General features: G+C 35.4%; 1 protein-coding gene across 3 annotated transcripts in view; it reads right to left on the bottom strand.

Annotated features, from left to right (window-relative positions):
* LOC114669366 (lymphocyte antigen 75-like) overlaps nt 1-7,928 on the bottom strand; it is a 59,566-nt gene extending 51,638 nt beyond the window's left edge. For all 3 annotated transcript variants that reach the window (XM_051933011.1, XM_051933016.1, XM_051933013.1), the window contains exon 1: nt 7,851-7,928. The gene's annotated coding sequence lies outside the window, so the exon portion shown is untranslated. The remainder of the gene's footprint in view (nt 1-7,850) is intronic.
* Between the last annotated feature and the right edge of the window lie 4,940 nt (nt 7,929-12,868).

Raw genomic sequence — 12,868 nt, 5'->3', positions numbered from 1 at the left:
AAATTACCTCACAGTATTCAAATTGCACTTTCACATATGCCCTCACAGCACTCATTTACATGAATTTACATTCTCTTATTTTGGGAAAAGTTTTTTAAAAACTGAACTGCAATGAATGCATTCTAATTTACAAGCATAATAAAGCATTTCCCTTTAAAATGTTATTTCATACTTTATATGTTTTTTTATGTACCGTATATTGCTGTAATAATGGAACAGGCTCATCCATGAATACTTTCTACCTCTGACTTCAGTAACACTAAATTTCATTAAATGGATTTGAGAATGTTATATTACTGTAATATTATACAGTGATGAGAAATAATTAGAAAAAAATACTATGAAATAAACATCTTGGCCACTTGGCCTGCTGGACCATCAGGCAGCACATTCACCCACACCTATACAGTTCAAGTTGGTTTAAATTACAATTTTCAGTATGTCAAATTGCCCTACTCAGTGTAACTTACAGAATTTCACAGGGTGACCATCACATATGACAAACAAGTAAGTAAACACATTAAGTAATTTATAATTATATTGTGTTTTATAAATAACCTCAGCATTATTTGAGAAACAATTAAGCTCTTGGATTCAGGTTTACTTGACTGGGGTTCATTTACTAACCTGTTGTTGAAAAGGAGTAATGTATGTGAAACTTTATGAAAATTTATTTTATGCACCCATGATTCATCAGATACTCCCAATACCACTTGCTATCCACCATCCTCATTTTGATAAACTTTGTGACAGCACAGATCAGACTGTTTTATGACGAATCTCTTCATGCATTTCTTTAGCTGGTTATGTGTGTATGTATGTATGCATTTTTCGGACGGAGAGATGAGGGTGCAGAGTTTACTAAAGATCATTCCAGGATGTTTAATTTCTCAGCCTGCAGCAATGGGCATTTAGAATAACTGTGTTTATCACCAGTGTGTCTGGGGCTACCTGCTTGAACCATATTCATATTCATTTTTTTAACAAGTCAATTCACAGCATCATAAAAAAGACTTAATATTCAAAATAATAAAATTCCAACATCATGATGAGCTCCTTGTTTAGTGGGTTTTAACAGACCTTTAATATTATACATTTTCTTGTAACTCCACTCATCCACTAATATATTTTTTACTTATTGGGAGCCTACTGTTTACTATTTAAGCTTTTTTTTTTTTTTTAACAAAACATAGTATTAGCAAACCTATATTCGAATTGTTCATTATTATTATTATATACCTTGTGGGGGAACAGCCCAGACACAGACAGGCAGACATTGTTTGATTCACCACACATGTTTATTTACACCTATTTACAATGATGCACACCTGTGCCTCAGCACCAAACACCCTCAGTCCAGGCCTCTTTACAATACCTTTCTCTCTCTTCCTGACTGCCTCCATTTCTCTCCTCTGAGCTCCGTCCTCTTCCACCCGACTCCAGCCATCGAATGGAGGGAGGTGGCCCCTTTTCCCCTTTTATAGTCACCCGGACTTGTTCCAGGTGCCTCCCAATGAGCACCGCCCGGCACTCCCTGGTGTGGCAAAAGTGCTGGTTGTCCACCCGGAAGCACTCCAGGTGTCCCTGGTCTTCTTCCCCCCAGCACTTCCGGTTGTGGTGGAAGTGCTGAGGGCCAGGGGTCATCAGGCATTCGGAGCGCCCCCTGGTGGTGACCATGGGCCCCTATAGGGTTGAGCTTCTAAGCTCTGTTCCCGTGGTCCCCAAAGCAACCAGGGCGGTCACCCCCTCATGACCTGGAGGAGATGTAAGCCCTCCTTCAGTCCTTCTGGGCGTCCCGGCTGGGTACCACCCCCAGCCGCTTGCCACAACCTCTAATATTGATATAAAATATTGAAAAAGTGAACTAAAAGCAGGTTATTTGGGAGGCGCTTTTCCTTTACGCTTCTGAAATAAACTGAATTAGCACTTCAAAGGACTTAAACTTTATTGTGTAATCAATATCTTCATTCAAAGATTCTAAAATTGTGTTTTCAACTTTTTAGTGCATTCAGGAAAAATTATATTTTGCTTCTTTTTTCCAACAGAGTGCAATACTTGGAAAATTGCTTCTTGCTGGTCAGAAAAAGCCTGCAGCTTTCGGGATTCCCAAGCAAGTCTCCCAATTCAAGTGCACAGCAACTCTGACAACACCAAGCAGCCGAAAGACATATTGAAGGTGGTAAGATCCTAAATGTGCTTTTTTGCTCCTTTTCTGTATCAGAAAACTGAGGCCACGGACAGACAGAGAAACAAATGAACAGTAAAAAATAATAAAAGGAAATTCAATTAAACAAAGACAGCATAAAATCTGCTCAACTAGCTTTAGCTGGACTCTGTAGAAATTAGTGCAGTAAGATAGGACCTGTTATCTACTCAGTAAGGCTTCACTTGGGCAAGATGCTGAGAAATGAATTCATGCTTTTGTTCTTGGTTGGTTAGATTACTGTAATACACTTGTAATGAGCCTACAGAGAAAAACCTTCAATCGGCTGAAGTTAGTGCAGAATGCAGCAGCCAGAATCTTAACTAGAAAACAAAAAATCTGAGCACATCTCACCAGTTTTAGTGTTGTTACATTGGTTACCCATGTCATTTCGAACTGACTGAATACTACTAATGGTATATAAAGCTTTAAATAATCTTGCTATGTCCTATATTTTGGAGTGCCTGCTCTCCTACACTTCAAGTCATAACTTTACTCCTTCTAATAGCAGTCTACTTATTATACCAAGAGCTAAGAGCATCAGAAATATGGAATACTTTACCAATAGCAATATGCCAGGCTAATACTGTGGAACATTAAAAAAACACGTTTTTTAATTTGCCTCTTTTTCTAGCTGTATTTTAGTTGTACTCCAAACAGACTATACATGAAGAGAATTATGATATTCTTCAGGAATTTGCAATCTTTACTAATCTTGACTTTTTCCTGCTATGTCTTCTGCTTATTCGGTGGTGGTCTGATCGAGGCACAGTGCAGCCACCAGTGATGGTGGAATGAAGGCGGGTGCCCCAGGTATCGACAAGGCTAGCGGCATCGAATCCTCTGAGATGAAGCCTGGAAGCAATCAGGAATGATTCAAACACATTTATTTTGGGTAGAGTGCCCATTGTTGCTGGAGTTTCCTTTTTCTAACCTCCCAGCCATCTAACCTTTTCATCGGACTCAACTTTAGAGGCTTACAATCCAATATACAGAAGGACACGACTTTTCTACTGATTATGTATCTATGTTATGTTAGCTCATATTGATTTATTTTTTATTACTTTTTATTATTATTCCTAATTAATTTAGTAATTATTTCTTTGACATTTTGTAAAGCACATTGATCGACATTCTGTGTCCAAAAATGTGGTATAGAAATAAATGTCGTTGCTGTATGTGATGTTAAAGGGATATTTTCTTGCATGTGGTTTGCAGTGTTTCATATGAAACATTGATAATGTTCTGTTATTATAATTTTTACTTTTCTTTCCCTATTTTCTTAAATAGTAACTCATTACTGCTGGTAATGAAATTCCCTGATTTTAATGAAATTTCTTTTTCATTCTTTTTTTTTTTTTAATTTTATTTATTAATTTTATTGTAATCATTCCATACAAATAGATCCATTTATACAAAAAAGGATTGAAGACCAATCAAACCCCACCCTTGAGAAGGAGAGCATGGCCAAAGGAGAATTGCTTTGCTTTTTCATAGGGCAAAAATAAACAAGGAAAAATATATATATATATATATATATATATATAAATAAATGGAGAAGGAAAAGAAATGTGGAAATAATTATTTCTTCTTATTCTAAAATATTATTGATTAGATCCTGCCAGGTTTTGAAAAAATTCTGTACAGATCCTGTAACTGAGAATTTGATTTTTTCCAGTTTCAAATAATATAAAACATCGGTTTCCCACTGACTTATCAGAGGAGAATTAGGATTCTTCCAATTAATTCTCAACCCGTTTAATTGACTCCTTTTTCCTTAATCAGCAGTCAAAGAATAATGAGATACAAAGCAAGCCAACAGATGACCAGCCAACTCAGGAGTCTCAAATTCAGTTCCTAGGAAGCCACTATTTTCACAACAGCCTTTTATTATGAGAAGCAGACTCTTGCTGTGAATGAAGCACGTCATTTAAAAAGCTGATGATGTTTTGTGGAACAGAGAAGATCAATATTCCTCAAACTTTCCCTTTTTTTCTGTTCAAATGTTTTATTGTAACATTTATTATATGATGCAACCTTAGGTGCAAATGGGATCAGGATATATGGCCAATCTGACTCCATTTGCATCTCATTACTGCTTGGTTGCTAGAAACAATTTTAAGTTATGAATGTTAAAATGCAGGTCAACTAAACTTAAGCCAAAAACAGTCACTTCCATTAGTAGCAGTAATGGATTATTAATTAAGATATTAATTAAGAAGGGGCGGCATGGTGGCGCAGTGGTAGCGCTGTTGCCTCGCAGATAGGAGACCCGGGTTCGCTTCCCGGGTCCACCCTGCGTGGAGTTTGCATGTTCTCCCCGTGTCTGCGTGGGTTTCCTCCGGGCACTCCGGTTTCCTCCCACAGTCCAAAGACATGCAGGTTAGGTGGATTGGTGATTCTAAATTGGCCCTAGTGTGTGCTTGGTGTGTGGGTGTGTTTGTGTGTGTCCTGCGGTGGGTTGGCACCCTGCCCGGGATTGGTTCCCTGCCTTGTGCCCTGTGTTGGCTGGGATTGGCTCCAGCAGACCCCCGTGACCTAATGTTCGGATTCAGCGGGTTGGAAAATGGATGGATATTAATTAAGAAAGTGGCTGGAATGAAATTCACAGCCCCAGAGATTGTCCAGGATCTGAGTTTCACACATTTGTTCCAGAAAGGCACTGATCACAGACTTCTCTCTATTATTACACTCTTCTTACTTGCACTTAATGTGCAACCATTTTGGCTTTTCAGCATTTTACTTTATTTTCGTTTAATTATTCTTCATTTTTCCAACTCTCTCCATATACTGTACCTAACAACTTCTACAGAGCTGATGGTGGGATCTTTCACTATTGTTAATCATTTCACAAAAATCTACTTTGCAACAAAAGAACTTTCCACTGCCTTTTCACCAGTGTGTTTTTGTATAGATCGGACGAACAGTTTAATGTTATTTTACTTTAAATCTCTCTCGCCATGATCTCATGCACAGGGATACTGTATTTCAACATAAACAGAAGGCGACATGCAAAACAGATGGTATACCTTAACAATTACACCGTGTTTGTAATATTAATTAAACATAAAACATCCACTGTGTTCAATAACACTTTAGACTACAGTACACACTACAATAGTAATATTGTACTGTTGTCTAATAAAACCTTAACAAAGGCTTCTTTTGATCATAATCACACATATAAAAATCAGTAAAGTGGTTTCTCATCTTTCTACAGTGTGGCATACTATGAGTTTGCAATATGCTGGAAAAAATACTTGTGAATATGAAGGATTTGCGTGTCTTATTAAGCATCAATAAAGAATTCATACACTTATACTCAATTACACAATATTGAGATATATTATCGCCCACTTAAGCCACCAAAGTGGAGTTATTTTAAAAAGCCACACTGCACTTTACTGATACTTTATAACCCTTTAAACTGAGCCTCATTTTTGTCCATTTTTTGATACTTTAATTTAACTGGATATAACGTCACCATTCCTCACTCAATATTCATGTTTTACCCCTCGAAATAAAGGTCAGGCATTTCTCTTTCAGAAGTTTTACACCTGGAGAATTAATAGTTATATTATACACATGTGTTTCAACAAAATAAGTTGTAAAATTGAGTAGCTTATTACCAAAAAAATGCACTTTGATTGTTATACTTATTTCTGTAGGCTTTAGAATAATCTTCCGAATATTGCAAAACTCTCAGTGAAAGTGTCAGGAACAACCAGGAAAACAAACAGTTATGAAATATCTGCAAATAATATTTCTATGTTGTACTGTTTTGAATCAGTACAAAAAACAGGATTCTTCTTCTTCACTTTTACTGTTTTTCAAATAAGTATCCATAGCAAAAATATCCATTATTGAAAACTCCTGGCCCATGTATAATTTTGAAGGGCAGATCAGAATATATACTGTATAGTTGGTAAAGAAATGATGCTGTGTATTCATATTACAACACCAATAGTTGCAAGATTTAAAAACATGCTTTACAAAATAAATAAATAAAATGAATTTGAAAATATGGAAAGTGGAATGTGGTGTCAATTGAAAACTGAAGCACCCTTCTTATTTAGTAGACAGTCTGCCCTTCAGATTGTACACAATTGAATCAGGACATTTGAGAAAGTTTTGGAGGTTGAGGTCAGAATTTTCTTCGAGGGAAAAAATTAAAAATATTAAAACCAGGTATCAGGATATACAGCACAGTATTTTAATGGCACAGCACTACACATTAATTATAACAATAAGGAAATTAATGATTTTATGCAGTTTTGATTTCCTAAAACAATGGGAAGGAGATCAAAGGGCTAAGACCAATTTTTTAACGTTTTATTACATAATAATAAAATAATAATAATACATTTTAATTATATAGCACAATCCCCATGCTCAAAACCATCAACAATATGTGACTAGTAGATGCATTATCTAAACAATCTGGTAATTATATTTTTGTATTACTTAGTTAACCTAAAAAATCCATTGAAGACTTATTAAAGTTATTCCTAATAGCAGGTGCATTGTTTGCAAAACATGTTTTCCTTAGTTGGATGTTATATTAAGATCAAGAAAATTAGCAAATGGTCATGAACAAAAGACATACAGATGATGTTATATCTGCAATAATGAACTTGAAGATATCAAATGGTTTGTAGGAAACAGAATGTAAATTTTAGAGTGTGATAGTTAATATACATGTACAGCACTTACAAAAACACTGATAAAACAGTATGCAAAATTCATGTTCAGTTATTGCTCCACTTAAGACACTAATATTCAGTTGCAGGAAATGAAAATTAACATTGCCTGAAAATGCCATATCCTTTGTCTTCATATCACAGTCTATTTGTACGAAATAGCATATGTCACTGAAAAAATTTTTCGCTTCAAAAATGAGTAATTTTCTTTGTGTTTAAATATGTAAATGTTCTGAAACAAGTGGTGCAAGCAGTTATAATTCATGGCTTGACTTTTCAACAATAATATTTTAGAACAAAATGAACATGTTTTATACATTGGCAGTTTACTCATCAATATCACTTTCTATCATATTTACAATTCATCTCCCCCAATACGTTATCATAAAGGTGACAAATATAGACAACATGACAATTGAAAGTATCAGTAATTTTTTCACACAGCAGTATGCTATGTTTAGTAACAATTTCTTGAGAAATATACCTGAGAGCCTTTAAGGAGTTCTTTATTTTCACTGAACTTCAATGGATTACACAGGATGAAGCTTAGAAGTACCAAGACTGCATTTCTTATCATGTAAGCACATTTATTTCTAACATATCTAAAAGCCTCCACATGAATAAAAGAGTCTTTAGCTCTAACTACGTGTAAAGCACACTTTGAGATTTCTTATTATGACAGACTCAATACTCAATACATCGAAGGTTTATATACAGCATCTTTCGGACTACCAAAATATTGTGAACTGCATGACAGGTATACATCTTAATTAGAACAAAAACTTCTAAAATATTACTCATAAATGACAATTTAGTATTAGCAATAGAATAAAATAATCCACTAATAAGCCAAAAATGACTCAAAGAAATGGTTATCTTGACTTGCAACTATTATAATATAAATGCAGATTGTTAATATTGTTCATTTCTATACATTTATCTCCTACCTTTATTGTTCTCTCAGAAATTCAGTGTCATACGTTTTGCCTTCTTAGTTTAACTGCCTCATTTATTGAACCTTTTTCTAATATTTGGTATGTACAATATTGAAAATGATGGCTGAATTTAAGGTTTTTGAAAGTTTCATTTGCATTGCATTTGCATGACAGTTCTCTGTGGAACTCTAACAAATTAACCCTTGTCATTACTGTTTATAAACTGTAGCTTGTCAAATTTAACATGTGCTGGTAAAAAATGTAATTATTCCATGTGATCCAAAACATTCATCCTGATTTCTACAAGCTGAATTGTTTTTTTTTGCCCTTTAATATAATGCCTTATAGAAATTATATTTAACTTTTAAAACATTCACTAACTAAATACTGTATTAAACAACACAAACACCTAAACAATAAGCTCAGTTTAATTTTGGGACATGAATTTGAAAGCGGTTTCAATAATTGTGCCTCATTTGATGACTAGCTGGAGTTTGCATGTTCTCTCAGTGCTCACTTCTCCTTATTGTAGGAGCTCCAGTTTTGTCCTAATAGATAGGCTGAAATTCTCAAATGGTTCAGGTTGTTGTTGGACTTGTTATTACTTTCATCTCATGATAGATTGTGGTTTCTTGCGATGACTTAGAAAAATAAGATCAAAATGTTTTTTTAAAATTTGATCTGGTGACCTGTGTTGATAAGTGCAGTATGAATAACACATGCACAGTCCATCATTCCCTAGTACTCGAAGAGACTTACTTATCACAGGTATGAACAATGTGCAATGTCTTAGATATTATCTCAGACCTAATGTAAATATTACTTTTGGTCTTGAAGAATATGTTCAAACATAAAAAGCTTCAAAATGGCCATAGGCCTTTTATCAACCACTTATGTCGTACTATTGGACAGAGCTCTTCGTCCTCAGCCGATAAACCTCACAATTCAGATCATTTGGCACTTCCTTACTGTTCCAGGTGCTCAAGATATTTACCTTATTACTTCAATCACTCTAGATATAAATGCAAAGTGTAGAAAGTTAAAAGCAACTTGGTATTTATTAAAGAGCAATAATGCCAGCAGAGGACAGTATAAAAGAAAATGTAAGTAGCAAAGTCTATATATAAATAGTCCTTAGTTAATGTTTAGAAAAAAGTTGCAGATGTCAAAGATGAATGTCCCAGGGCAGCTAGAAATACAGTAATACAATACAATACAATTTATTTTTTTATAGTCCAAAATCACACAAGAAGTGCAGCAATGGGTTTTAACAGGCCCTCTCTTCTAATAGCCCCCCAGCCTTGAATCTCTAAGAAGACAAGAAAAAACTCCCAAAAAAAAATTGTAGGGGAAAAAAATGGAAGAAACCTTGGGAACGGCAATTCAGATAGAGACCCCTTTCCAGGTAGGTTGGGCGGGCACTGGGTGTCAAAAAAGGGGTAAATACAATACAATACACAGAACAGAACACAGTAATCCTCAATGCAATACAATAGTACAATAGAAATATTACAACTACAGAGCAAAATGCAGAAGTAGATGATATCACATAATAGGAGTCAGCTTTGTTCATAGTCCAGGAGACCTCGGCCAGGCCCCCTTCTGGCCATTCCACAGCTTAGTCAGTGCTGGGCCAGCCCATCTGATGAAAGGACCCTTCTACCTGATGATCCCAGTGCTCCTCCATCACAGCTGACTTTACCTTAGGCAAGCAAACAACTTGGCAGTAGGACAGTGCCACATTTGAGTACCAAGAAGAGAACAGGATAGATGAGGGTTAGTGACAAATTATAACCATCATATTACTTATGTTTTAGTGCTAATGACTAACAACAGAGATGCAGTATGCACATTTAATCAGCAGCTCAAGTCTGGGTATGCTAAACTGAAGTAGTAAGTCTTCAGCTGGGATCTGAAAGCTAAGCGCATCTCTTATAGTAGCAGGCAGACCATTCCACAATTTGAGCCTCTGTAACTAAAAGCTCGACCTCCCACTGTTATTTTATTATTCCTTGGAATCATAAGCTTCTTGGAATCATAAGATTCTTGAGATCTTAATGTATGCTCTGGTTTGTAAGTAATTAAAAGTTCAGATAAGTAAGCTGGACCTTGGCCATTTAAGGCTTTATATGGTAAAAGCAGGATTTTGAAATCTGCCCTAAACTTAACTTGGAGCCTGTGTAAAGATTTAAGAACTGGAGTTTTGTGTTCGTATTATCTTGTTCTTGTAAAAACTATTGCAACAGCATTTTGGATTAACTGGAAGCTGTTTAAAGAACAATTGGGGCATGAGTACTACAGTATGTAACTTACCAAGTACTTTTCTGTGTACAATAATTATATTTTAACCAATTGCTAATATTATTAGCAGGCATTGTGTTATGGTGGTTAAGGCTTTGGACCTGGGACATCAAACCCTGAGGTTGTGGGCTCCGATTTTGCTACTGACACTGTGTAACCATGAGCAAGTCCTTTCACCTGCCTGTGCTTCAATTGCAAAAATAAAAGAAATAACCAATTGCTATTCAAATGTTCTACGTTGTCTTAGTTAAAGGCATTTGGCAAATAAGTAATAATAATGTTATTAGGTCACTAAAGCTAGTTTTATCTGATTTTTCTAGTGACTTGACTTTTGTTGATGGTTATTACAAAATACAATTTTACAAGTAACGGTATTATTTTGAAACAACTAATCAGTAGAGATAATGTGAAATTTGATTATACTGTATATTGTAATTGACTGCCATAAGTGTAGGAAAGGAAATGAACACAGCATAAAGATTTGTTGGACTCTGAGCCAATGGCCTGTGCATTATAAATTAAAACAAGGGGAGAAACTGTAATATGCTGAGAACTATTTACATCAAGTTGTTGCCTTCACTTTGAGGGAGGAAGGTTACCACTTAGAAGCTCAGATGTTTTGTGTTCAGAGAACGCAGTTCCAACCCTACAGCACAATAATGTTAACCTTTCAAGTCCTCTCTGATGTTCCGGCCTCGGAGCATGCTTGCTTCAAAACAATCCTCATCTTAAGGTCCATTCTTCACAGCTTCACTTATTTGTTCTTTGTACTCACCCCTTTTTTTATGCCATCTCTTTTTGAGGTTTCTACCTCTACAAGTTTCTGGAAGTCAATATTCACATATGTCACTTCCATCAGCCATTCCTCTCAAAACACTGCCTGCAACCAGACACTGCTGACTGGTATCTATTAATAACATCTTATAATGCAGCAGCACAGGTTTACCTATTACAATTATTACATGATTTTCACTTGTTTGCACTGTTCACTAAAATACAGTATTTCTTCCTTGAGCTTCTTGTTCAGTTTTATAACATGATGACGACTCTTTTATTCTGTCCTGGACACTGCCCATTCTTCAGTCATCCATTCGCCTTATTGAATAGTGGTGCTATTCGCATGCCCCATCAATCACTTCTTCTCCATCTTCTTTTTCATAAAGCTAATTCTCACCGCAATGCAGAGAATATGAGCGCTGAAGTCGAAATCAACAACGGGAGTCTAAAACCAATTTTTATTAAAAAACAATTTCTTTATTCTTTTGTTCTTTATTCTTGGTGAGTAAAAAAAAAACTGTGAGACTGCCCTGTTGGAGAATGCGGGAAGACTGCAAAAGAAAAAAATGTTTCCCCTTTTATCACCTAGCTTGTTCATTTAGCTAAAGAGAGAACAGAAAAAAAACATAACAGTTCATTTTGAGGTCATCCATAGATTAGGGGACATCTTAAATTTATGACATAGGAGTACAGAAAAACAACAGCAGTACCAGGCTCCTACATTATCTAAAGAATGTGCCCGTCTCAGTACAAACCCATTTTAAGCAGTTTTCTTAAAGTTCATTGCATTAGTTATAAAGAGATTACATTCTTTTAATTTTTATATCTTCATTAGATTATATTTGTTTGATTAGATTAATAATTCTTATTTATTAATTCATAAGTAACTTGTTTTCTTATAATATTAAAAAACAAGAGTAAAGAAAGATCACATTGAATTATAATATCACAGGGTGTTCTGTTAATAGCAAGTGGTTAGCACTTTCACATAGAAAAATTAAATCAGTCTCATATCCTGTGTATAAACATAATTCATTTCCTACCTAAATGCAGATAAAATATAGAATTATAAAATCATATAGTTCTCTGCAGCATGATTAATACAAAATTCAGTCATTGGTATTTTGTGAGTTAAATACTTATAATCATCTGTGGCGGGCTGGCTCTCCACCCGGTGTCTGCCTCCTGCCTTGTGCCCTGTGCTGGCTGAGACTGGCTCCAGCAGACCCCCGCAACCGTGCAGCCAGGACACAGCAGGTTGGAAAATGGATGGATAGATGGATACTTATAAACATTACAGTTAATAATCTTTTTTCTGCGTTCTCAAGAATAAACATAGCATAATATTAATTAATACAAAAAATACATTTATTGATAAATAAACATAAACATATGTTGGTTAATTTTCTTTTTTTCCATAACATCACCAAATTTCAATCCAATCCTATAAAGTATTTTTGAAATTTTGGGGTATTTAGTTTTTATATTGTTGGGGGAGGGGTTATCTCTAAATATTGATATATACAAATTTAATTTCTTAGTGGATGCCTACTAGCGTAGGTGTACCATACTCTCAAATTGCAACTTTTTAACTAAAATGAAACAAGTGAGTGAGTGAGTCATATATATTGTCACACATGTGTGCATTGGAAGCAGTTTAAAGGCTCAGTTAATGGTAATTTCCCACTGGAACACAAGAGGGCATTGTTGACTAACACCTAATCTCTTCTTCCCTCTGCAGACAGAAAGACTGACAGCTTTACTACCCTTGACATCACTTCTGGTGTCCACCTGCCTGGACCCGCCTCTTCCTGCCAGAAGTCCTTATTAGCGGAAGCTCCACCACCTTGACAGTCTACTTGGGAGACTCGTGTCTACATTACTTTTCTTTTATTTTTCAATGTGTTTATAACCCATGTTTTGTTTATGTTACATGGCGTTTGTCTTTTGGT

The sequence above is a fragment of the Erpetoichthys calabaricus genome, chromosome 1 (assembly GCF_900747795.2).
Source record: "Erpetoichthys calabaricus chromosome 1, fErpCal1.3, whole genome shotgun sequence".
NCBI classification, from domain to species: Eukaryota; Metazoa; Chordata; class Cladistia; order Polypteriformes; family Polypteridae; genus Erpetoichthys; species Erpetoichthys calabaricus.
The sequence above is the reverse complement of the archived record's forward strand: the minus strand, read 5'-3'. Positions and strand labels throughout refer to the sequence as shown.